The 23103-nt window shown below is 42.3% G+C and overlaps 1 long non-coding RNA gene across 3 annotated transcripts; it reads left to right on the forward strand.

Moving 5' to 3' along the window:
- Positions 1–10452: 10452 nt before the first annotated feature.
- Positions 10453–17631, forward strand: LOC135243739 (uncharacterized). 3 transcript variants are annotated; one of them, XR_010326772.1, is made up of 3 exons: positions 10453–14885; positions 16009–16955; positions 17255–17631. It is a non-coding gene; the product is annotated as an uncharacterized LOC135243739 (long non-coding RNA). The 3 variants fall into 3 exon arrangements; XR_010326771.1 differs by having other exon boundaries at positions 10453–14062; positions 14167–16955; XR_010326770.1 differs by having other exon boundaries at positions 10453–16955.
- The last annotated feature ends 5472 nt before the right edge of the window (positions 17632–23103 follow it).

Raw genomic sequence — 23103 nt, forward strand, 5'->3', positions numbered from 1 at the left:
CTGGCAGGGCCTGGCAGCCGGGTCTGGGTACTGGGGATCTGGAGTGCAGCCCCCTGTGGCCTCCTGCCCAGAATGTGGGTGCGTGTGTCTGTGTGTGTGTGTGTGTGCGTGTGCGTGCGCTCATGCATTTGTGTATGAGTATACATGCACGTCTGTTGGTGTGTGCACAGTCATATTCATGTCTGCATGTCCTCATGCATTTGTGTATGAGTATACATGTACGTGTGTTGGTGTGTGCACAGTCATATTCATGTCTGCATGTCCGCATGCATTTGTGTATGAGTATACATGCACGTGTGTTGGTGTGTGCACAGTCATATTCATGTCTGCATGTCCGCATGCATTTGTGTATGAGTTTACATGCACGTGTGTTGGTGTGTGCACAGTCATATTCATGTCTGCATGTCCGCATGCATTTGTGTATGAGTATACATGCACGTGTGTTGGTGTGTGCACAGTCATATTCATGTCTGCATGTCCTCATGCATTTGTGTATGAGTTTACAAGCATGTGTGTTGGTGTGTGCACAGTCATATTCATGTCTGCATGTCCTCATGCATTTGTGTATGAGTTTGCATGCACGTGTGTTGGTGTGTATGGACAGGTCAGCCGTGGATAGTGTGCATGGTCTCAGGGTTTGGCTTGGCGAAGGCACATGTCCCTGCCTGGAAACTACAGCCAGTGAGGTCATGTGTGACAGGCAGGGGGAAAACAAAGATGTTTCCAAATCAAAGGTGCCCCCCACTTCTGTGGGCTGTTAGCCCAAAGGGGCGCTACTGGGTGGGACGTTCCCATTGCTGTGGCCCTCCCACATGCTGTCTGACCCACCCACACATAGTGTGTTCCATCTGCAGCCACTGTCAGTGATGGCTCAATGATGCTTCGTACTTGACCAATTTCCTCAGTTCTGCAAAATGCATCATATGCAGAAATTCCCTGAGGCCATGAGACCAGGTCGGTTCACCTGATGCCGATGCAGGGCTGCACAGTCTTTCTGTATGAGTTGACACTGGTTTAAATGTAACTGACAGGGCATCTGCAAGTTCATATATATATATATATATATCCACCGTTAACTGGCTTTAACACAAAAAATTCCAGACCTTTTTCCACCATGTTTATGGGACTGTTAACAATATGTTTTCAGGACTGTCGTGTGTACTTTTGTGGACATGAGAAAATGGGAAACTCTAACACAGTTAGGACAGGGTCAGGATTTTCCACGTTTACCGTTCATATGGTTCGTATTCCGGGTGCCCTCCAGCTGCTGGGAATAGTTTCCACCGTACGTGTGAGTCTTTCCCCTGAAATACAAGAAAGGAGAAGGATTCCAAGCGAAACCGCGGGCTCCACCCTTCTGTTACTTCTGTTATGTCCTGTCACCTTTCTGGAAAATGTCTGGAGATGAGACAAGCTTCAGGGAGAGAGTTGAAGTGTTGAGGCTGGAGGTTGGGCGTTGGGGTAGAGATGTTGTTCTTGTCCAGGTTCAATGTCACAGTCTCCAACCCAAAAAGATCCTGAGAGTTGAGGACTGATGGGTACCAGCTTATTACAAGTTAATTGAGTCAACTCAAAATCGTATAATATACAACATTATTTTAGACATGGAAGACTCTGACACACAGTCAACAAATGTAAGTTTAACAGGTGTGGAAAAAGCTAGTTGTAAATTTACCCTATACAGGTTGACACAGAGACTCCAAGTTAATGCCAACAGTAACCACTACTATTTAGGAGTAGTATAATTATAGCCACCTTTGCAGATATTTTCACAGGATCATTTTATTTTACATTACTTTGTGGCCGGAGACTTGATTGCTTGTCAGGTTTGGTTTTCCAGGTGGAAAAAAGCTGCAGTCACACCACTACATCCCCACAAAACACTCTGAGAAATTTAAATCAGATTCAAAAAGGATTCTGTGGCTCTTAACTGTAATTCAGAAATGTAGCCATGCTGAAGCTCACCTTTCTTTCTTATAAAACTGAAGCAAGAAGCTATGAAAAAAGTTTTGTTTTTAAAAGACATTTTTTGTACATTTTTTTTTTCATCCCAGTAGCAATGGGAGAATTATCTCATGTGCAGAAAAAAATCTGTACCTTGTGTACAAACATGAGTGTTGCGGTCTTGCATTGTACATTTACTTTACAGTCATTTAGCACCCTCTTCTCCAGTGCAGCTCATGCATTTTCATTCATAGAATCCATTTCTGCAGTTGCATATTTACTGATTCAGTTGAGGTTAAGTACCTTGCTCAAGGGAATAACGGCAGTGTCCCACCTGGGAAATAAAAAAAAGCATTCTGGTTATTTACCAGATGAAGCCTGATTTTTAAAAATAAACTACCCGTGCGACACCTTGGGGAGCTAAGAAGTCCCTCTCTGACACACAGCCTCATGGGAACACGGCCACGCCCTCCCGCCCACGCAGGAGCGTGCGTCATCCCCGTTCTCCGGTCTCCTGGGTCATTAGAGCTGCACAAGCGTGATGCTCAGTCAGAGCCGGTTAGGCGGGTCCTGAGGAACGCGTGCGTTCGGTCCCGTACCGCTGTTGCCGTGGCACCGCGTCGAACCCGAGGGCACTGGCGGCACTGCATCTGGACAAGGGCGTACCGGCCCCAAAGTGGTGCTGTGCCCACAACGTGCCAGTCTCAATTTGCCACCTTACCAGAGGCAATGTGACCAGACAATCACAAGCCTTACACTAATGGCTCTGCTCTGTTTTTTTTTCCAAAGGCTGGGTTATGTTTATTTTCACATTTCTTTCCACTTTTTTTTTTTTCCCCTCTGAGACAAATTGAAATAATAACAATAAATATGTCCACCATATTGAAGAATGGCACAGATATTACATTATGTTACTGAGAGTCTTTAAGAACATTAACAACTTCCATTGGCTTCTATTCCCCACAACCACCCTTTCAACAGCTATTTTTGTCTTTATCTCTCTCCTTTTCAGCCTAACCAAAACCCAGAGTTTATTGTTGGTTGCCATGGGTAACACCCGAGTGCAGGTAAACACACTGGCCAGCCCTGCTACCTGCAAACAACATTGCCTCTGTACTCAAATTAGAGAAATAACAAGCGAAAAAAAAGACCTGACGTCATTTGCGAAGCTAATAAATAGGTTAAAGACTCGTTACGGTTTCCTGCAATAATTGGAAAGAAGCAGACACAATGTTGACGAAAAACAAGGTGGTACACCGGCTACTGGGAAGAGGAAGTGACCTCAGAAACGGATAAACAAGCAAACGAACTGCGAACAGACTCCAGAGTGGCTGTGTTTTTTACCAGGGACTAACGCCGCTGACGTGCTGGGGCCTCCTCTCATACTGACAGCTTTATGGAGCTGTGAACACGGCTGCAGACACCGAGGAACGGGAGCGAGAAGCAGGCCGTGTAACGTGCAGCGGGCTGAGTACGCGTGAGGGGCTGTGTGGGGCTGGGGGCCGTGTGGGGCTGGGGGCCGTGTGTGGGGCTGGGGGCCGTGTGTGGGGCTGGGGGCCGTGTGGGGCTGGGGGCTGTGTGGGGCTGGGGGCCTGTGGGGCTGGGGGCCGTGTGGGGCTAGGGGCCGTGTGGGGCTGGGGGCCGTGTGTGGGGCTGGGGGCCGTGTGGGGCTGCGGGGGTGGGTGTGGCTGGGGGGGGTGGGTGGGTCAGTGCACGTGGTTTCTCTTGCTACTGATTCTGTGGTGGATTGAGGTGGATGGCGTGCTCTTCTCACACAGAGGGCCGGGCGATAGGGACCACAACCTGGTAGGACAGCAATGCACAATAAAAAAGTTACCTGTGTGTGTGTAGAGGTGGTAGTGGTTGTGCTGTGTGTGTGTATTTGTGTGTGTGTGTGCGATACTGTGCTTATAAGCGCTTGTGTGTGTCCTCTGTGGGTTAACCGTTGTGCTGATATGATTATCCGTTTAACTGACTGAATGCTTTTTGTTTCCGGGTTTCCCATGCAGCCCAGCGCAGTGCGTCAGGCCGACACAGGACGACACGGCTTTGCGTTTCCCCGTGAGCGCGGCTCACAGCCGGATAAACCTGGGGGGGGCGCCAAACAGGGCGGGGTGACGCCCCACGCCAGGCCCCCTCCCTGTGCACGGGGCGAGCGGCCCAGTGGAAACGCGGGTGACATCACCGTCGCCGTCGCCGGCTGCGCGCCTGCTCCCCGCGCGACCGGCGGGGTGTTTCTGGGGCGCAGCGTTGCCGTCCCGGACAAAGACGCCCTTCATGTGGGCTTTCGCGTCACCCTGGAGACCGGTTCAGGTGACTCGCGTCTGGACTAAAAAAAAGGGAACCTGTGAGGCGGCACCAAGGCGCCACCTGAGAGAAAAGGGAAACAAACACAAAAATGGAGGCGCGTGGTGTTCTCGCGCAACTGACGTTCACAGGGCCCTGTGCCCTACTGTAACTCCCTGTTTGCGTTCCCTGTGATGCCTGCTGCATGTGCCGCTCTTTTTCTATTCTTCTACCCATCTCCCTTCCTGTTTCTCTCTTGTTTTGTGTGGTGGATGTTCTCTGGGCACGATGAAAAGACCTACTGCCCCAGAGATCGCCAGGCCCGAAGACAAAGGGCCTGTAGAGGCTATTTTTAATTTTTAATTAAAATAACTGCCGCCCCCCCCCCCTCTCCTTCTCGCATAATAAGGCCATACTACAGTGTTTCTCCCTGTCTGGTTACATTCATAGTGCCGGGCAGCGCTTTTTCAGGCTATCGTACTCCCCCCCCCCCCCCCCAATTAAATCCCTTCGACTCGTGCTCCACCTGCACGCCCCGCCTCTTCAGCTCACCAGACCATGTCCAGGCTTGGCCTCCAGCTGCAATTAAGCGGCCAGACTCGAACGTTAACCCCGGCCTAATTAGGGCAGAGCGAACAAAAGCTCGCCTTTTATTTTCTCTGAAAACGGGGGTTTTTATGAAAAGCCGTCGGGGCAAGCAGGCCAGACAGGGGGGGCCTTCAGCCTCCAAATAATCAAACGGCGGGACGGCTTTACGGAGCAGGGCTTTGCCGTGGATCTCCCCGAGACCACGTGAAATATTCCACCCTGTTCGTTTGTGTGTTCTGATCTCGGCTGTTGTTACGAGACCGGGCCACCAGAGTCGGAGTTAATAACACAAACGGCAGAGGCCTTAAGAGATTGTCAGGATGATTCTCTTAATGGCTGGCAGAGGGTCGAGTTGGGCGGTCACAAGTTTACATTTATTTTTGTAAGGCCTTGTTTTGGGTATTGGATGTGGAAGCGTCCACTTTTCAGCCTGCTGAGATGTCTGGTGAAGACAAAAAATGTATAAATAAATTCCCTAAATTACAAGATTAGGCAGGTTTCTAGACGGCCAAAAATATAAAAGATTGAAAGATTATGAGTCAGATTCAAACCAGGTACGATTCAAGCTTTCTTTTTTCATCTAGCACCAATAAAGGGTTTGATTTCTTTATTTTTTTAGTCTCCTTTGGTGGTAGATTAATATTATGGCACTCAAGCTGCCTGGAATATGCCATGTATTTGAATTCTGTGTTCTCGGCTTACTGCACTGCTGGGTACTCATGTTTACAGTGCATTCTGGGATGTTCTGGGTTTGCCAGATCCAGGACAGTTCAGAGGTCATCTGTATGTTCATACACATATACAGACCTCCGCGGTGAAATATTCAGTGTTAAATCTAATCCTGAAGAGTACACATGGTCCCTATTGGACTGATTAACACAGGACATCTTAAGTGCAGTTTTCTGAAATGGGGCACCTTCTCATGCAACATAATCATGTTATTATAATTATGATTATTAGTATTGTTGTTGCTGTGTTGGAGACACCTCAAGAGTCACAGTCCTAGATATTAACTTGATGTATTTGTGTTTTAGCATGCTGTTACAGCGACCATCTGGGAATCCAACCTGGCATCGTCAGGTTGTACCCCCAGTTCCTTAACTGTGTTCTTATAACACAAGTCAGGCGTCCTGTCCCAGAAGAACCAGGGTCACTGCAATTTCTATGCTTGGCAAATGCTCAGGACCCATACCATACCTGTACTTTTTTTTCCCCTGCAGAAAGGCCCACCCCTGAGCAGAGTTTCTCTGCAATACAAATGGATTTTAAAAGTATTTTAAGGAAATTCTTGCCTTATCTGAGAAAATAATACCCATACATAAATAAATTTACCCATCTACCCCAGAACAGCACTAGAGCATGTAGCCTCTGTCTGCTAACACGGTGAGCATGTGGCCTGCCACTCTTACCAGCTATGCAGTTTCAAAATAAGGAAATTAAGGCATTATGTGCTTATGGGTGGTATAGTAGTGAACTATGTATACAAAAAAGAAAATTTAAACTTGCTGGAAAGCAGTACAAATTAGATTAAATTTAATTTAACTAACCATGTTCATGTCAAAATTGTGTTACCATAAAGCTGTTTGCAGCTGTATAGCATTTTATACAATGTGCTAAGGATTTCATTCACATGGTTTTTACCGAGTTGTGTCCCTGTTTATATATAAAATATATAAAGTAAAAGGATTATATTGTAGTTTGTTAAATGCTGTAGCATTTCTATTGGGCTGTGCAAGGTAAAACATGATTGGCTAAATAACTGCAGGACGGACACATAACCTACTATTATGCTGGTTAATCTGTTCGAGGTAGAAAGTCCCTGGTTTTGATTTGGTAGCTCCCAAAGAAACAAAATAATGTAGTTTTGCGTTTTAATCGGGTGATTAACCGTGATTAACCTTGAGCGGCGGTTTCACTGACGCCAGTGCGCGACTCCAATGTTTACGGGCCCCATGATGAGTTTACAGCTTGGCCTTGTTTGTTCATCTTCCTCTACGTTAATTACATGGGCGGGTGACTATTTTTTTGGAACACTTACACAATTGCTGTTTCACATGCCAAACATCAAGAATATTCACGAGATTACTCACAGATCTATGCGTTTTTTTTTTTTTTTTTTAATACCTAAATTCAGCATTTAAATGTACTTTATTTTGATTGTGAATCATACTTAGGGATGACTGTTGACAGAGTCTCGGTTCGTGTTTTAATCCTTCCTTCTCCTGTAATTATTTGGCTGCTGTGTTGGGCGAGCTGAGTCTTCTCTGTGTGACCTCACCTCTCTCTCTCTCTCTCTCTCTCTCTCTCTCAGACTGGTGGTGGCTGCACTTCGTAATTTGGATCGCCAGTCAGTCGGTCGCTGAACCGTGACGGACTGCTGTGCCGCTGTTACTCACGCAATGCACTGTGGGAACGCCCAGCAACCCCTCTATAAGCGTGAGTTGTGCAGTCCTTGCCCAAGAGAGCCTCTAGCTAGTTGCTAGTTTTTGTTTTCACCATAAAATCCAGACAAAAAAAAAAACTAACGGGGAAAAAAACAGATTAGAAACCTGAGAGAACCACCAAGGTGTGTTTGCTTTTTAATCAACAGCTTTGAGTGCTGAGGGAAAATGAAGACTAGTGGATCCTGTGGCCATCCAGGAAGCAAGCTTGATCACCTCTACTGTATAAGAATGTTTGGCCTTGCTGCCAGTTATGTCCTGCCAAATGTAGCGAAGAAACGGTCAATGCGTCTTCTCTCAGTATGGTCACTGATGAGTTGTAGCATGTCTCTATGGTAACGTGTGTCTGTTCGCTAGGACGTAATCTCCCAATGTCAGCGAGAGCAGCTGTATCGCAGCTGTCTCAAAATGGCCGCCAAGTTAGGGGACTGTGGGGAGTAACTCTGGTTTTCTTTCTCTCTGCCCCCCAGCCCCTCCCCCCACCCTGTTTCATCAGCGTGAAAACAAACACGCCTCCCCATCACCCATCTCACAGCCGTGTTATGCTTAATTAGTACATGGTTATAAAATCATAACATAATCCGTCTCCTGTTCCATCTAATCACGACGCTCATTTAGAAAGCCAGCTTTTTTGGAAAAGTGAAATTTGGGATCTGGGGCTGAGGTGTTTATGTGTGTGTTGGGGGCAGGGGTCTGGCAGGAAGGCGGCTCTGGGGTTCGGAGGTCCCCCTTGTTTACCTTAGCGGCGTCTGACACTTGCATAATATCGGGGGACCCTGGTGGAGTCCAGGCTGCTTGACCCATCCATTCAAAATAAGCAGCAGTGCGCCTGGCCCACCTCTGCTCACTCTCACACACTGCACTGTAAATGAGAGGAGATGCTGTTCTGGCCTCACACACACACACGCACACTCGCATACACACACACATACACGCATGCATACACACTAACATACACACACACACACACACACACTCGCATGCACACACACATACACGCATGCATACACACTAACATACACATACACACACACACACACACATGCACGCATGCATACACACTAACATACACACACATACACGCATGCATACACACTAACATACACACACACACATACACACACACACACACACACATTCGCATACACACACACATACACACTAACATACCCACACACACACACTAACATACGCACACACACACACACTAACATACACACACACACACATACACACACACACACACACACACACATACACGCACGCATACACACTAACATACACACACACATACACACACACACACACATACACGCATGCATACACACTAACATACACACACACACATACACACACATTCGCATACACACACACATACACGCATGCATACACACTAACATACCCACACACACACACTAACATACGCACACACACACACACACATACACACACACACACACATACATGCATGCATACACACTAACATACACACATACACACACACACACATTCGCACACACACACACATACACGCATGCATACACACTAACATACCCACACACACACACTAACATACGCACACACACACACACACACTCATACACACATTGCTGATGCATACACACCACTGGGGTTCACACACACACCACAGACTCATACGACTACTACTGGTCTCAGTGCGTGGCTCAATTCAAAAGACATATGAGGTCCTAATGTCTCAGAGCATTCTCTACTGTTAGTGTACTGCATATGAACCCAAACACATTACTTCAGCTCACACACTGGAGAGGGAGAGGTAAGCACTGTGAAACTATCTTATAAAACTTACAGGGCATGTAATTATAGTGTTATGGTAAGGGTTGCGATTCACTTTAAGGTTAGGGTTAAGTATAGGATTGAAGTTACGCTTGAGGTTGGGATCATAGTTCGCGGTGGTCCTGTGGCTGTTCCACAAATCTGTGCAATTACATAAACCATGGACTTGTGTTCCTCATGTGTCTGTAACATGATGTTGAGAAATAGTAAGTTGTGTGTTAGTTACACAACAGTTACACGTACAATTGCATGGGTACATTTCCTGATCCCTAAAGAGGGTCTGCTCTATGGGATAACTAGGGAATACTGTACAGGCTCGCTGTGAGGTCTTTCTGAAGGCCATTTTGATGGAAGGCCATTTTACATGCATTCTGGTGTCCATGTTTGAGCACTGATTGGGTTAGCAGTCTTTGATCCAGCTTCACTAATTACAATATCAGCAAAAAAAGACCACCTTTAATAAAACTTCCCCGTTCTCTCTGTATTATAGCTTGTCCCCATTGGCTGGTTGATTTGGTAAACACACTGACGATTTCATATCCAGTTAAGATCACTAAAAGAGTAAGGAACATAACCCCTTTTCATTAATAGATGAATTTGCGATTTGAGGAATTGATAAGGCATCCGTGTTAGTTGCCTGGGTGTGGAATGAGAAACACGGCAGGTCAAGGGATGTCGTCCTTGGCCTTTTTTCTTTCTTTAAAGGTTGAGGAAAAAGCATTTTAGTCATTTTTACAACCCAGCGGCGTGGCTAACTTCGCTACGCTGCACTGAGAGAGAGTGACTGTGCAGCTCTGCTAGGGCTGTCGTCGGCTGTGAAATGAAGCGGGATGCAAAGGCGAGTCCCCGTCGAGTGTAGAGCTGAAGAAAATAACTATAAATATAATTCGACGAAACGAATGAAACGCATCCTCTCCTGAGTCTTTGCACACTGTACGCACGGTGTGGACCAGTGACTTCCATATTCATCAACTGGTCTGGCTCTGAGCTCCTGTTACGAGATTAAGGCATAATTCATTATTAATCTTGAACTTTTTGTGGTTTGGAAATGCATAGTGAAGAAAATAGATACTTTTTTTTTTGGGGGGGGGGGGGGGGCTGTATGAGGGCAGTGACGAGTTGCAAGCGGGACGTCCCCCTTATCAGATCCTCCGGCTCCTGTCCGACACCCCAAAGCAGAACCAGATGTCTTTCGGCCGGGAAGAGGGAGTTGGGGGCGTCCGGAGTGAGACTCCACGGGGCGGCCGACGTGAGAATTAAAAAGGAGCCACGATGTGGAAACATGAAATGCAATAGGTCTCATAAGTGGGGGGGCGGGGGTGGGGGGGTGGGGGGGTGAGGGGATGGGAGGGTGGGGGGCAGGCAGGGGCATTCTCCCCTCCCTGCCTCTTCATTTGTACGTAGTCTGTATTTAGGTCAGAATAGTGTTCACTGTGTGAACTAAACTGTGTTCTTGGTTAGAAATAGCTGCACAAAATAAGTATTGTATCTTATTGAACCTGTGTTTTTTAGTTGTCCATGACCATGAAATGCTCTTTTTGTACGTCGCTTTGGATAAAAGCGTCTGCCAAATAAATGTAATGTAATGTAGTCTCCTGAAATCCTCGGGAAGGGGGGGGGGGGTGGCCGTAAAAATTGATTTATAACCTCCAGTTTGACGCCTTGGTCACCTTTATTATCCTTGTGAATCCCATATGATCGAGGGATCCTGAGGGGTTTTCTTGTCATCATGTTTGCACATGCATTAAGATTGCAACTGAACTGAAAACCCATTCCCCCACTTAAATGGTCCAGTTAGCTGGTAGTATTTACTTTCTTCAGGCACACACGCAAGCTTCCTTCTAAGTGTATCATCTATTCCAAAAACAATACATTTATTAAACGACTAGGCTAATTAGGAGATGGATAGAGAATACACACGCACACACACGGCCACACCTGCCATATTATTAATTGAGACATCCTTTTTGCTAAATGTGTGAAGCATTTACTTAGGTAGGTATCTCCAATGTCCAGTTGTATTCAGTCACTTAGTTTTCCATGACTACTCAAAAAACCCAGAGGACCACGACATTGTAAAGTCCTTCCTGACTGCTCTTGGAATTGTGTGACGGAGTTGCTTTGGACCCATTGTCTCAGGAAGCGCCAAATGTGACATCATCAGCGCGAGCCGGTCGTGCGTTCAGCCGCACTGAGCGAAGTTTTACCGCCACTGTCAGGAACGGAACAGCCAGTAAGAAAGGAGCCAGGTCGTTCATCGCGACGAGTAACGAGCGGTGGCTAGAAGCCGGCGGTGGCTAGAAGCCGGCGGTGGCTGGAAGCCGGGGGTAGCTGGAAGCCGACGGTGACTCCCGACGTCGACTCTGACGAGGCTGATTGGGGACGTTGATGCGTGCGGTAATTTTGATTTATTCATTAAGAAGTGCGTTTAAGGATCCCGGGTCTGTTAATCAATCATTGCCTCCCCCGCCCCCCCACCCCGTTCCTCGACGGGGCTGTAAATTTTACTCTGCTCCATGTCTTTCAAGGCGCTGCACCCTCCGTGTTAAAATGGAGGGGGGGCGACGGGGGACAGGGGGAGGGGGAGTCTGGCGGAAGGCCACGAGGCAGATCTGTGTTTTTACGCCTCTGTGTTACTCTGAAAACGTGTGCGCCCCTGCGCCCCCTCTTAGGTCTGCCTCGTCCCATGCTGGAGGCACGCTGGTTAGGGGCAGAAATATGTGACTGGGTGACAGACAATGGGGGCGTAACGCTCTTTTGGTACAATGCATCCCAGCCCACCTTCAGCTTCCTACTGTTGTGAGGCGGGGTGCGATGTGTGCAAGGCAAGGGCTATCATTAGAGCTTCGGCGCCGGGCAGCAGGATGAATCAGATGACGAGGGCTGGACTTGTAATTAGACAGCTTGTTGGATTTGACCGTTTCTCAGTGCGGTTTTTAAATGCATTTATTTATTTATTTTATAGCTGAAACTTTGAGTTCCAGAGAACAGCTCTCATGTGTAAAGAGGCGCATCCCCTCCTTTCTGAAGAAGAGTGTGTGTTTGTGTGTGTGCATGAGATGGGTGCATCAGTGAGAACATTGCATTGTGCAAGTGGTGTGTGTGTGCGTGTGTGTCTCTGTATGTCTGTGTGTGTGTCTGCATGTCTGTGTGTGTGCGTGCATGCGTGTATGTGTGTGCGTGTGTATATGTGCATGCATGTGTGTGTGCGTGTATGCATGCATGCATGTGTGTGTGCGTGTATGCATGCATGCATGTGTGTCAGGTCCTGAGGCTGCAGATGGGTCTCGTAGCTGTGTAGAGCTCAGCAGCAGCCTGCGAGGCCCCAGACTCCCTGTCCCTGCTTTTTGAACACTGGAAGCTGTTCATGGAAAGCTGTCTGTCCGGAGCAGAGATGATGTATGATGCCAGTCCCGCATCATACATCATCTTTACCAGCCCACGCATCCATCCACCGAGCCCCCAGGCGCCTATCCCACACATCACAGAGTACCACGGCAGTGTGTGCGCTCTGGGGTCAGTGCCCAGTACCCACCGAACCCTGTCATAAGCCTACAGAGGAGGTGGGCCAATAAACGGTGCTCTCTCTCTCTCACGCTCTCTCTCTCATTCTAGCCTGTCTTCAGTCTTTCTTCCACTTTATATCCCTCTTTCTCCTTCATTCATTCTCATCTTTCTGTTGTCCTTTTGCTATGGGCTAAATCTCTTATCTGCAGTTCACCCAGATGGAGAGAGAGCACAGGTCACTTCTATTTATTTACTTAAAAAAAGGAAAAAAAAGAAAGAAAGAAAAAAGCAATCAAGGATATTTTGGAAGGAGAATCTGGATGTTTGCAAAACACATCTGGACCACAATCAGCCAGGGGGGGAAACGAGAAGCTGAAAACAGATGTGGCGGTTTGGGGTGGTGGGGTGTGATGGCCTGCAGGAACCTGATACAGTACACCCACCCCCACCCCCCAACTGGGGAATTCTCACAAAGATAGCGGGAGGTTTTTTCTGGGGAGTGGCCACGGGGCGTGTGTTTTCGTCAGAGGGGTGTACAGTAGTTCACGCGCGCTCGCTGTACGGTATGTGTGTCAGCGGAAGGGCGGGCCCCTTCGCCGGTGAGGACGGGAGAAAGCCGCTTCCGGGCCCCTGGTCGCGCGCGGGGACCGGTCCGGTAAGAACCGGGAAATCGGGCCGTGACGCTTACGAGGAGGAGGAAAGCGCTCCGGCGTCCTGTGGAATTCTCCCGGGATGGATACCGCCTCCGCCGCTCGTCTCGCGCGTTTGTGTACTTCGCTTGTTGTTGTTCGTTTCTGTTCTGCCGTCTGTTCACTTTTCTGACTAGATTAGAGCGTGTTCCCTGGCATCTTGGGACGTGTCGACCGCATTCCAAAATTATTTACTTGAGACTGGCTATACATTTAAAGTTAAATTGGTCTCTTAATATCCATTTGAGTATTCACGTCCAGACACCTGAAAATTTTTATTTATAGCTTTTCCTTGTGAAGAGATTTCACCTCCATTTACTCGTCTCCAAGGAGCAATGCTATCAATATCCATCAATTGTCTCATTTTATTATTGGGTTCTTCAATGTTTCTTGATGACAAATAGAATGAAGTTAAATGCTGTCTTCATCTAAGTACTGATTCAGTTAATCAACCAGTGATCAAAGTTCCATAATTATTTACTTGAGGCTGTTGTTTGTTGTTTATTTGTTTTGTTCCCATGCATTGACTACAGTCTTTCTTTGAAAATTCTGTTTGCAATGAGCCCGAAGCTTGATTGCATGAGCAAATAGAGCCAAACCTGGAACCTTCCAAGATGTTTCGGATATGAAGAGCTGTTGCCCTCTGACCTCTATCCCGGCTTATTTCCAGCAGAGCAACTGCACAGTGGCTTCCCAGCACTCTCTCCCCCCCCCTCCCCCCACCCCCATCCCCGACCCTCCCCCCATCAACAGGAATAGCGGGACTGTGATGCTGGCCAGGACACTTGTTTGGTAAACAGACGCTACCCTGCACGACATCAAAATCACTTCCTGTTTTTCTCCATTTCCTCCAATTAAACGAGAGGTCTCTCACTTCCGTCTGCCTTGCTTTAAAGCTGCACGGGTCATGACGGAGCTCATCGGAAGCGCGTCCACCGAGCAGCTGTTGACCCTTGACCTTTCGGACCCTGGGGAAGCGAGACGCAGCAGGGCTTTTATTTCGGGAGTTCCGGTCTCTCAGGGAGAAGCTGAAGTATCCATGTCTCGCCATCTCACCGCAACGAACAGCGAAGGGCTTCTATCGCAACCAACGCTAAGTAATCGTTCGCAAAACGGTTTCATCGCAGTGACGTAACCGTGTTACACTGCTGCTGCATTGCAACAATGTTGGGAGAACATTGTTTTTTCTCTTGGTATTCTGACCATTTCCAGCACACAGCCAATCACAAGACCTGAGGTTTTGCCCCCCCCAAAAAAAAGCACGAACGACCGTTTTGGTGATAAACTGCTAATAATTCAACTGCTAAGAATTATTATTTTTTGGCCGAACTGGAGTTGAATTACCACAGTGCAATTACTAATGTGGAATTATAGAGCGTCGGCTTCTGGAAAATGGGGTTCTGTAGCTTGTGGAGTTAGGCCGTGGAACAGATTGGATTCAGGGTTGAAGTTACGACCCCAAAAGTTAATCTTCCCCCTTCCGAGACGTTTGTATTGCAGGTTTGGCCGAGGAGCCGGCCCGCGTGAGGAATGGCCCGAGACCGGCAATGTGATGTGGCTTTCCCCGGGGAGCGTTAGCCCACACCGGTCAACAATAACCTTTAACTGTAAAGAGGTAACTGCTCGTCAGGATCCTTTTTTACACTGAAGGCAATACATTTATTTATGAGCGTCTATGAACATGTCCATTTCTGAAGGAGGAGTGTGCTGGCAGTGTGTGTGGTCAGAGGAAGGCTGGATGCAAAGTAATACGAGATATTTGATGAGGAGCAGAGTTAAAAGGTTGAGTGAACTGTTAAGGATGGTAAAAGGCCTCAGAAAGCCATCAATGTGGAAAAAGCTTAAAATAAATAAGAATGATTGCATACAGGTATAAAAGCATACATGTGGAAAGAGAGACCAGGGGAAAATACTTGCATGCACACACAAAAAGATATTTAATCCACTGTGTAATGTGGTATCAAGGGATCTATGGGAGGTTGCAGGTTTGATTCCCCTGTTGTAACTGTGTTGTTTACCTGAATAACTCTGGGCACAGCAGCACAATGACAAGCCTTTCTGGGGAAGAGAGAGAGGGGAAGACGATAGCTGAGATGTCCTGTGCAGCTCCACATTATCGAGTCCTAAAAGTAGTCAAATCCATCCATCCGTTTTCTTAATCCGCTTGTTCCTGTTCAGGGTCATCGGGTGGGGGAATGTGGGATTGGAGCCTATCACAGCATGCAGTGGGAAAGAGCTTGGAATACACCCTGGACAGGTGGCCCATCCATTGCAGGGCCCACACAGCCTTCACTCACACATTCATAACTATAGGCAATTTAGAGTAACCAGTTAGCCTACTGTGGACTGTGGGAGGAACCTGGGGTACCCGGCAGAAACCCACATGGACATGGGGAGAACTTACAAGTTCCCCACAGAAAGGGATTCGAACTTCAGTAACTTCAGTACGACAGTGACATTCACTGCACCACCGTGCTGACCTCAGTCTAAAATATATTGGGCAAAAGGGGAATGCAGTGGTTGGGAGCCCCTAAATCTGACATTGACAAATGGCCTGTTGGCTGACTAAGACTTCATAGCCACAGAACGACCCTTCGAGATAACTTTATTTGGTGGGCCTGAGCCGTCGATAAATATGAACCAGAGTGATGGGGGGGGGGGGGTCAAATCCATACAAACCAACGACCTGTTCTCAGCTGAAATCCTTTGGTTTTCTTTTTCCCCTCCTCTTTCCTCAGTGCAGCTGGGATGAAAGTAAAACAGTGCGGTTTCGCTCCTGCATAATGCCGTGTTTGCTCACGGTGGTGCCGAGGCGGAGACGGCACAAAAGGCCGTGTGTTGGAGACGGCGGGGTTCACGCCGCGCGCCAGCGGAGCCGCCGGACGGGCGGCCGGACGGGCAGCCAGACGACCAGCCTGCGCTGACGGGAGGGAGGGAGGGAGGGATTGATACTGTCACACTCAGACCCGTGCGACCCTATCTGTTTCAAGGAGTCTCGAGCGCACGCGCCAATGTAAACATGATTTTGGAATGGAGGGGGTTGGTTGGGGTGTTAGGTAGGGGGGGCGCGGGGTGGGGTGGGTGGGGGTGGGGGGTGCCGGGTGGGGGGAGGTCTCATACTTCATTTCAGAATTTAGAGGAAATGTGAAGCGTGCGGATGACAAGATGCCAGTTTCCCCGGAAAGGAAACAAAACTCCCTCGACCCTCCTCTCGACCTTCCTGGGAAGAGCTCCTAAGAGTTGGTTTCCTGTTTCAGGACTAATACCGCCGTGTGGCATATCTTGAACAGGTCTCTGTCACCTCAGAGGTGTTTCTCTCTCTCTCTCCTTCTTTTCTCTCTGTATCTTTCCCTCTCTGTCTCTATGCCTCTCTCTCTCTCTCTCACTCTCTCTCTCTCTCTGCATCCCTCCCTCCCTCCCTCCTATCCTACCCCTCATCCCCCAAAAAACACCTTGGCTTCCTGCCAAGGCAAACACACGGCCGAGGGGGCGGCAGGGCTCCCGTTCCCATGGCGACGGCGGCGCGGGGGCGCGGCGCTGGCCCTGGCGATTCGGATCGGCGGGCCGAACAAAGAGCCCGATTCAGGGGCAGGAGAGCCGCGGTCCTTTTCAGGGCCTGAACGCCGTGTCCAGGCGCGCGGTCGGAGAACCCAGAAAACCGCAAGGACTTATCGCGGCCAATCAAGTGAGTGATACTAACACGTCCTGTCACACGGGGGGAAACCGGCAGAACAAAGAGGGTGTTTGTGAGTGTGGGAGCGGGCCGCGAACAGGGGAGTAATGCGAAAGGATATAGGTTTGCTAGGTGTAATTACCTCACTGTAATGTGGAGAGAGCCCTGGCGCCTCTAATGTGAGTGTGTCTCGCACAGGAATGACTTTGTCTCCGCCCAAAATGTCAAGAGGAAATAAACGAAATGACACGGCCTGGCCAACGCTGTTGGTTATTTTTCTGTTTTTTTTTTTTTTAATTTAATTTTTTTAGTTCGTCCCTCGCTTGCTTGCTCGCTGACACACAGGACCACTGTGCTACAGGCTGATTCAGTGACGTGTCTCCACTTCTCCTCATCCTCATACAGTTGCCTGAACCGTAACACGGCGTTGCTGGACTTTTCTGCAACGCACTGGCTTCATGCCTCGCACCAGGATCACTTTCAGTGGGTGGGGAAAAGATTGACCACCTAAACCAATTATTTTTAATTTAGTTTGTTGTTTTATTTATTTTATTGAACACCCTGAATTCAATTTTATTATATATGACTCTCTATATATGACTATATGACTGTGAGATCTATTTTTCAGGTTTGATGGAAAACATGATTTTTCACAATAAATGACTCAAAACACCTTGGATTAATTTTATTTATTGGTATTTATTGAATATAACTCATTCTGCATGCATTACAATGATAATAACACATATTTAGAATTTTTGTACTTTTTTCACTTTTTGGACATAAGACTATAGTCTTTTATATTTTTCTGATGTGATGGAAAACATGATTTTTCACAATAAATGACTCAAAACACCTTGGATTAATTTTATTTATTGGTATTTATTGAATGTAACTCATTCTGCATGCATTACAATGAAAATAACACATATTTAGAATTTTTGTACTTTTTTCACTTTTTGGACATAAGACTATAGTCTTTTATATTTTTCTGATTTGATGGAAAACATGATTTTTAATAATAAATGACTCAAAACACCTTGGATTAATTTTATTTATCGGTATTTATTGAATATAACTCATTCTGCATGCATTACAATGATAATAACACATATTTAGAATTTTTGTACTTTTTTCACTTTTTGGACATAAGACTATAGTCTGTTATATTTTTCTGATTTGATGGGAAAAAAATGCTTTTTCAACCATAAATGACTCAAAACACCCTGAATTATTTTTATTTCTTGTTATTTATTAAACGTAACTCATTCTGTATCCATTGCAATGATAATATGTCATATTTACGATATTTGTACTTTTTTCACTTTTTGGACATAAGACTATAGTCTGTTATATTTTTCTGATTTGATGGAAAACATGATTTTGCACAGTAAATGACTCAAAACACCTTGGATTAATTTTATTTATTGGTATTTATTGAATGTAACTCATTCTGCATGCATTACAATGAAAATAACACATATTTAGAATTTTGTACTTTTTTCACTTTTTGGACATAAGACTATAGTCTTTTATATTTTTCTGATTTGATGGAAAGAAATGATTTTTAATAATAAATGACTCAAAACACCTTGGATTAATTTTATTTATTGGTATTTATTGAATATAACTCATTCTGCATGCATTACAATGATAATAACACATATTTAGAATTTTTGTACTTTTTTCACTTTTTGGACATAAGACTATAGTCTGTTATATTTTTCTGATGTGATGGAAAGCAGGATTTTTCACAATAAATGACTCAAAACACCTTGGATTAATTTTATTTATTGGTATTTATTGAATATAACTCATTCTGCATGCATTACAATGATAATAACACATATTTAGAATTTTTGTACTTTTTTCACTTTTTGGACATAAGACTATAGTCTTTTATTTTTCTGATTGATGAAATATTTTAAATAATGACTCAAAACACTTGGATTATTTATTTATGTATTTATTGAATATAACTCATTCTGCATGCATTACAATGAATAACACATATTTAGAATTTTGTACTTTTCACTTTTTGACATAAGCTATAGTCTTTAATTTTCTGATTTGTGGAAAATGATTTCAATAAATGACTCAAACACCTTGTTATTTATTTTGGATTATTGAATTAACTCATTCTGCATGCATTACATGATAATAACCATATTTAGATTTTGTACTTTTTCACTTTTTGGACATAAGACTATAGTCTTATATTTTTCTGATTGATGGAAAATGATTTAATAAATGACTCAAAACCTTGATAATTTTATTGGTATTTATTGAATGTACTCATTCTGCATGCATTACAATGAAATAACTATTAGAATTTTTGTACTTTTTTCACTTTGGACATAAGACTATAGTCTTTTATTTTTCTGATTGATGGAAAAATGATTTTAAATAAATGACAAAACACCTTGGATTAATTTTTTTATTGGTATTTATTGAATATAACTCATTCTGCATGCATTAAAATGAAATAACACATATTAGAATTTTGTACTTTTTCACTTTTGGACATAAGACTATAGTCTTTAATTTTCTGATTGTGAAACATGATTTTTAAATAAATGACTCAAAACACCTTGATTAATTTATTTTTGTATTTATTGAATTAACTCATTCTGCATGCATTACAATAATAACACATATTTAGAATTTGTCTTTTTTCACTTTTTGGACATAGACTATAGTCTTTATATTTTTCTGATTTGATGGAAAACATGATTTTCACAATAATGACTCAAAACACCTTGGATTAATTTATTTATGGTATTTATTGAATTAACTCATTCTGCATGCATTACAATGAAATAAACATATTTAGAATTTTTGTACTTTTTCACTTTTTGGACATAAGACTATAGTCTTTATATTTTTCTGATTGATGGAAACATGATTTTTAAATAAATGACTCAAAACACCTTGGATTAATTTTATTTATTGGTATTATTGAATTAACTCATTCGCATGCATTACAATGAAATAACACATATTTAGAATTTTTGTACTTTTTCACTTTTGGACATAAGACTATAGTCTTTATATTTTTCTGATTGATGGAAAAATGATTTTAATAAATGACTCAAAACACCTTGGATTAATTTTATTTATTGGTATTTATGAATATAACTCATTCTGCATGCATTACAATGAAATAACACATATTTAGAATTTTTGTACTTTTTCACTTTTGGACATAAGACTATAGTCTTTTATATTTTTCTGATTGATGGAAAGATTTTCACAATAAATGACTCAAAACACCTTGGATTATTTATTTATTGGTATTTATTGAATTAACTCATTCTGCATGCATTACAATGAAATAACACATATTTAGAATTTTTGTACTTTTTCACTTTTGGACATAAGACTATAGTCTTTATATTTTCTGATTGATGGAAAAAATGATTTTTCAAATAAATGACTCAAAACACCTTGGATTAATTTTATTATTGGTATTTATTGAATTAACTCATTCTGCATGCATTACAATGAAATAACACATATTTAGAATTTTGTACTTTTTTCACTTTTTGGACATAAGACTATAGTCTTTTATATTTTCTGATTGATGGAAAAATGATTTTAAATAAATGACTCAAAACACCTTGGATTAATTTTATTTATTGGTATTTATTGAATATAACTCATTCTGCATGCATTACAATGAAAAAACATATTTAGAATTTTGTACTTTTTGACTTTTTGGATATAAGACTATAGTCTTTTATATTTTTCTGATTGATGGAAAACATGATTTTTAATAATCAATGACTCAAAACACCTTGGATTAATTTTATTTATTGGTATTTATTGAATGTAACTCATTCTGCATGCATTACAATGATAATAACACATATTTAGAATTTTTGTACTTTTTTCACTCTTTGGACATAAGACTATAGTCTTTTATATTTTTTTGATTTGATGGAAACCATGATTTTTCACAATAAATGACTCAAAACACCTTGGATTAATTTTATTTATTGGTATTTATTGAATGTAATTCATTCTCCATGCATTACAATGATAATAACACATATTTAGAATTTTTGTACTTTTTTCACTTTTTGGACATAAGACTATAGTCTTTTATATTTTTCTGATGTGATGGAAAACATGATTTTTCACAATAAATGACTCAAAACACCTTGGATTAATTTTATTTATTGGTATTTATTGAATGTAACTCATTCTGCATGCATTACAATGAAAATAACACATATTTAGAATTTTTGTACTTTTTTCACTTTTTGGACATAAGACTATAGTCTGTTATATTTTTCTGATTTGATGGAAAGAAATGATTTTTAATAATAAATGACTCAAAACACCTTGGATTAATTTTATTTATTGGTATTTATTGAATATAACTCATTCTGCATGCATTACAATGATAATAACACATATTTAGAATTTTTGTACTTTTTTCACTTTTTGGACATAAGACTATAGTCTGTTATATTTTTCTGATTTGATGGAAAGAAATGATTTTTAATAATAAATGACTCAAAACACCTTGGATTAATTTTATTTATTGGTATTTATTGAATATAACTCATTCTGCATGCATTACAATGATAATAACACATATTTAGAATTTTTGTACTTTTTTCACTTTTTGGACATAAGACTATAGTCTTTTATATTTTTCTGATGTGATGGAAAACATGATTTTTCACAATAAATGACTCAAAACACCTTGGATTAATTTTATTTATTGGTATTTATTGAATATAACTCATTCTGCATGCATTACAATGATAATAACACATATTTAGAATTTTGTACTTTTTTCACTTTTGGACATAAGACTATAGTCTTATATTTTTCTGATGTGATGGAAAACATGATTTTTCACAATAAATGACTCAAAACACCTTGGATTAATTTTATTTATTGGTATTTATTGAATGTAACTCATTCTGCATGCATTACAATGATAATAACACATATTTAGAATTTTTGTACTTTTTTCACTTTTTGGACATAAGACTATAGTCTTTTATATTTTTCTGATGTGATGGAAAACATGATTTTTCACAATATATGACTCAAAACACCTTGGATTCATTTTATTTATTGGTATTTATTGAATATAACTCATTCTGCATGCATTACAATGAAAATAACACATATTTAGAATTTTTGTACTTTTTTCACTTTTTGGACATAAGACTATAGTCTTTTATATTTTTCTGTTGATGGAAAACATGATTTTCACATAAAATGACTCAAAACACCTTGGATTATTTTATTTATTGGTATTTATTGAATGTAACTCATTCTGCATGCATTACAATGAAAATAACACATATTTAGAATTTTTGTACTTTTTTGACTTTTTGGATATAAGACTATAGTCTTTTATATTTTTCTGATTTGATGGAAAACATGATTTTTAATAATCAATGACTCAAAACACCTTGGATTAATTTTATTTATTGGTATTTTTTTAATGTAACTCATTCTGCATGCATTACAATGAAAATAACACATATTTAGAATTTTTGTACTTTTTTCACTTTTTGGACATAAGACTATAGTCTTTTATATTTTTCTGATGTGATGGAAAACATGATTTTTCACAATAAATGACTCAAAACACCTTGGATTAATTTTATTTATTGGTATTTATTGAATGTAACTCATTCTGCATGCATTACAATGATAATAACACATATTTAGAATTTTTGTACTTTTTTCACTTTTTGGACATAAGACTATAGTCTTTTATATTTTACTGATGGGATGGAAAACATGATTTTTCACAATAAATGACTCAAAACACCCTTGATTATTATTATTGTATTTTTGATGTAACTCATTCTGCATGCATTACAATGAATAACTATTAAATTTGTATTTTCACTTGGAATAAATTATAGTCTTATATTTTCTGATGAGTAATAATGTCATATTTACGATATTTGTACTTTTCTCACTTTTTGGACATAAGAAATCATTTAATTTCTTGTTATTGTTGTTCTATTTCTCATTATGTATTAAATTTAACTCATTATGCATGCATTCCATTGATGAAAATTGAGTATTTATGACATATATGCTTATAGGCATGCTACTATAATTTTTTTCATTAATGATTTGTTTGAAAAAATTAATGAAAACTTTTTCACAATAAATGACT

This window comes from Anguilla rostrata, chromosome 17 (assembly GCF_018555375.3).
Source record: "Anguilla rostrata isolate EN2019 chromosome 17, ASM1855537v3, whole genome shotgun sequence".
Taxonomy (NCBI): Eukaryota; Metazoa; Chordata; class Actinopteri; order Anguilliformes; family Anguillidae; genus Anguilla; species Anguilla rostrata.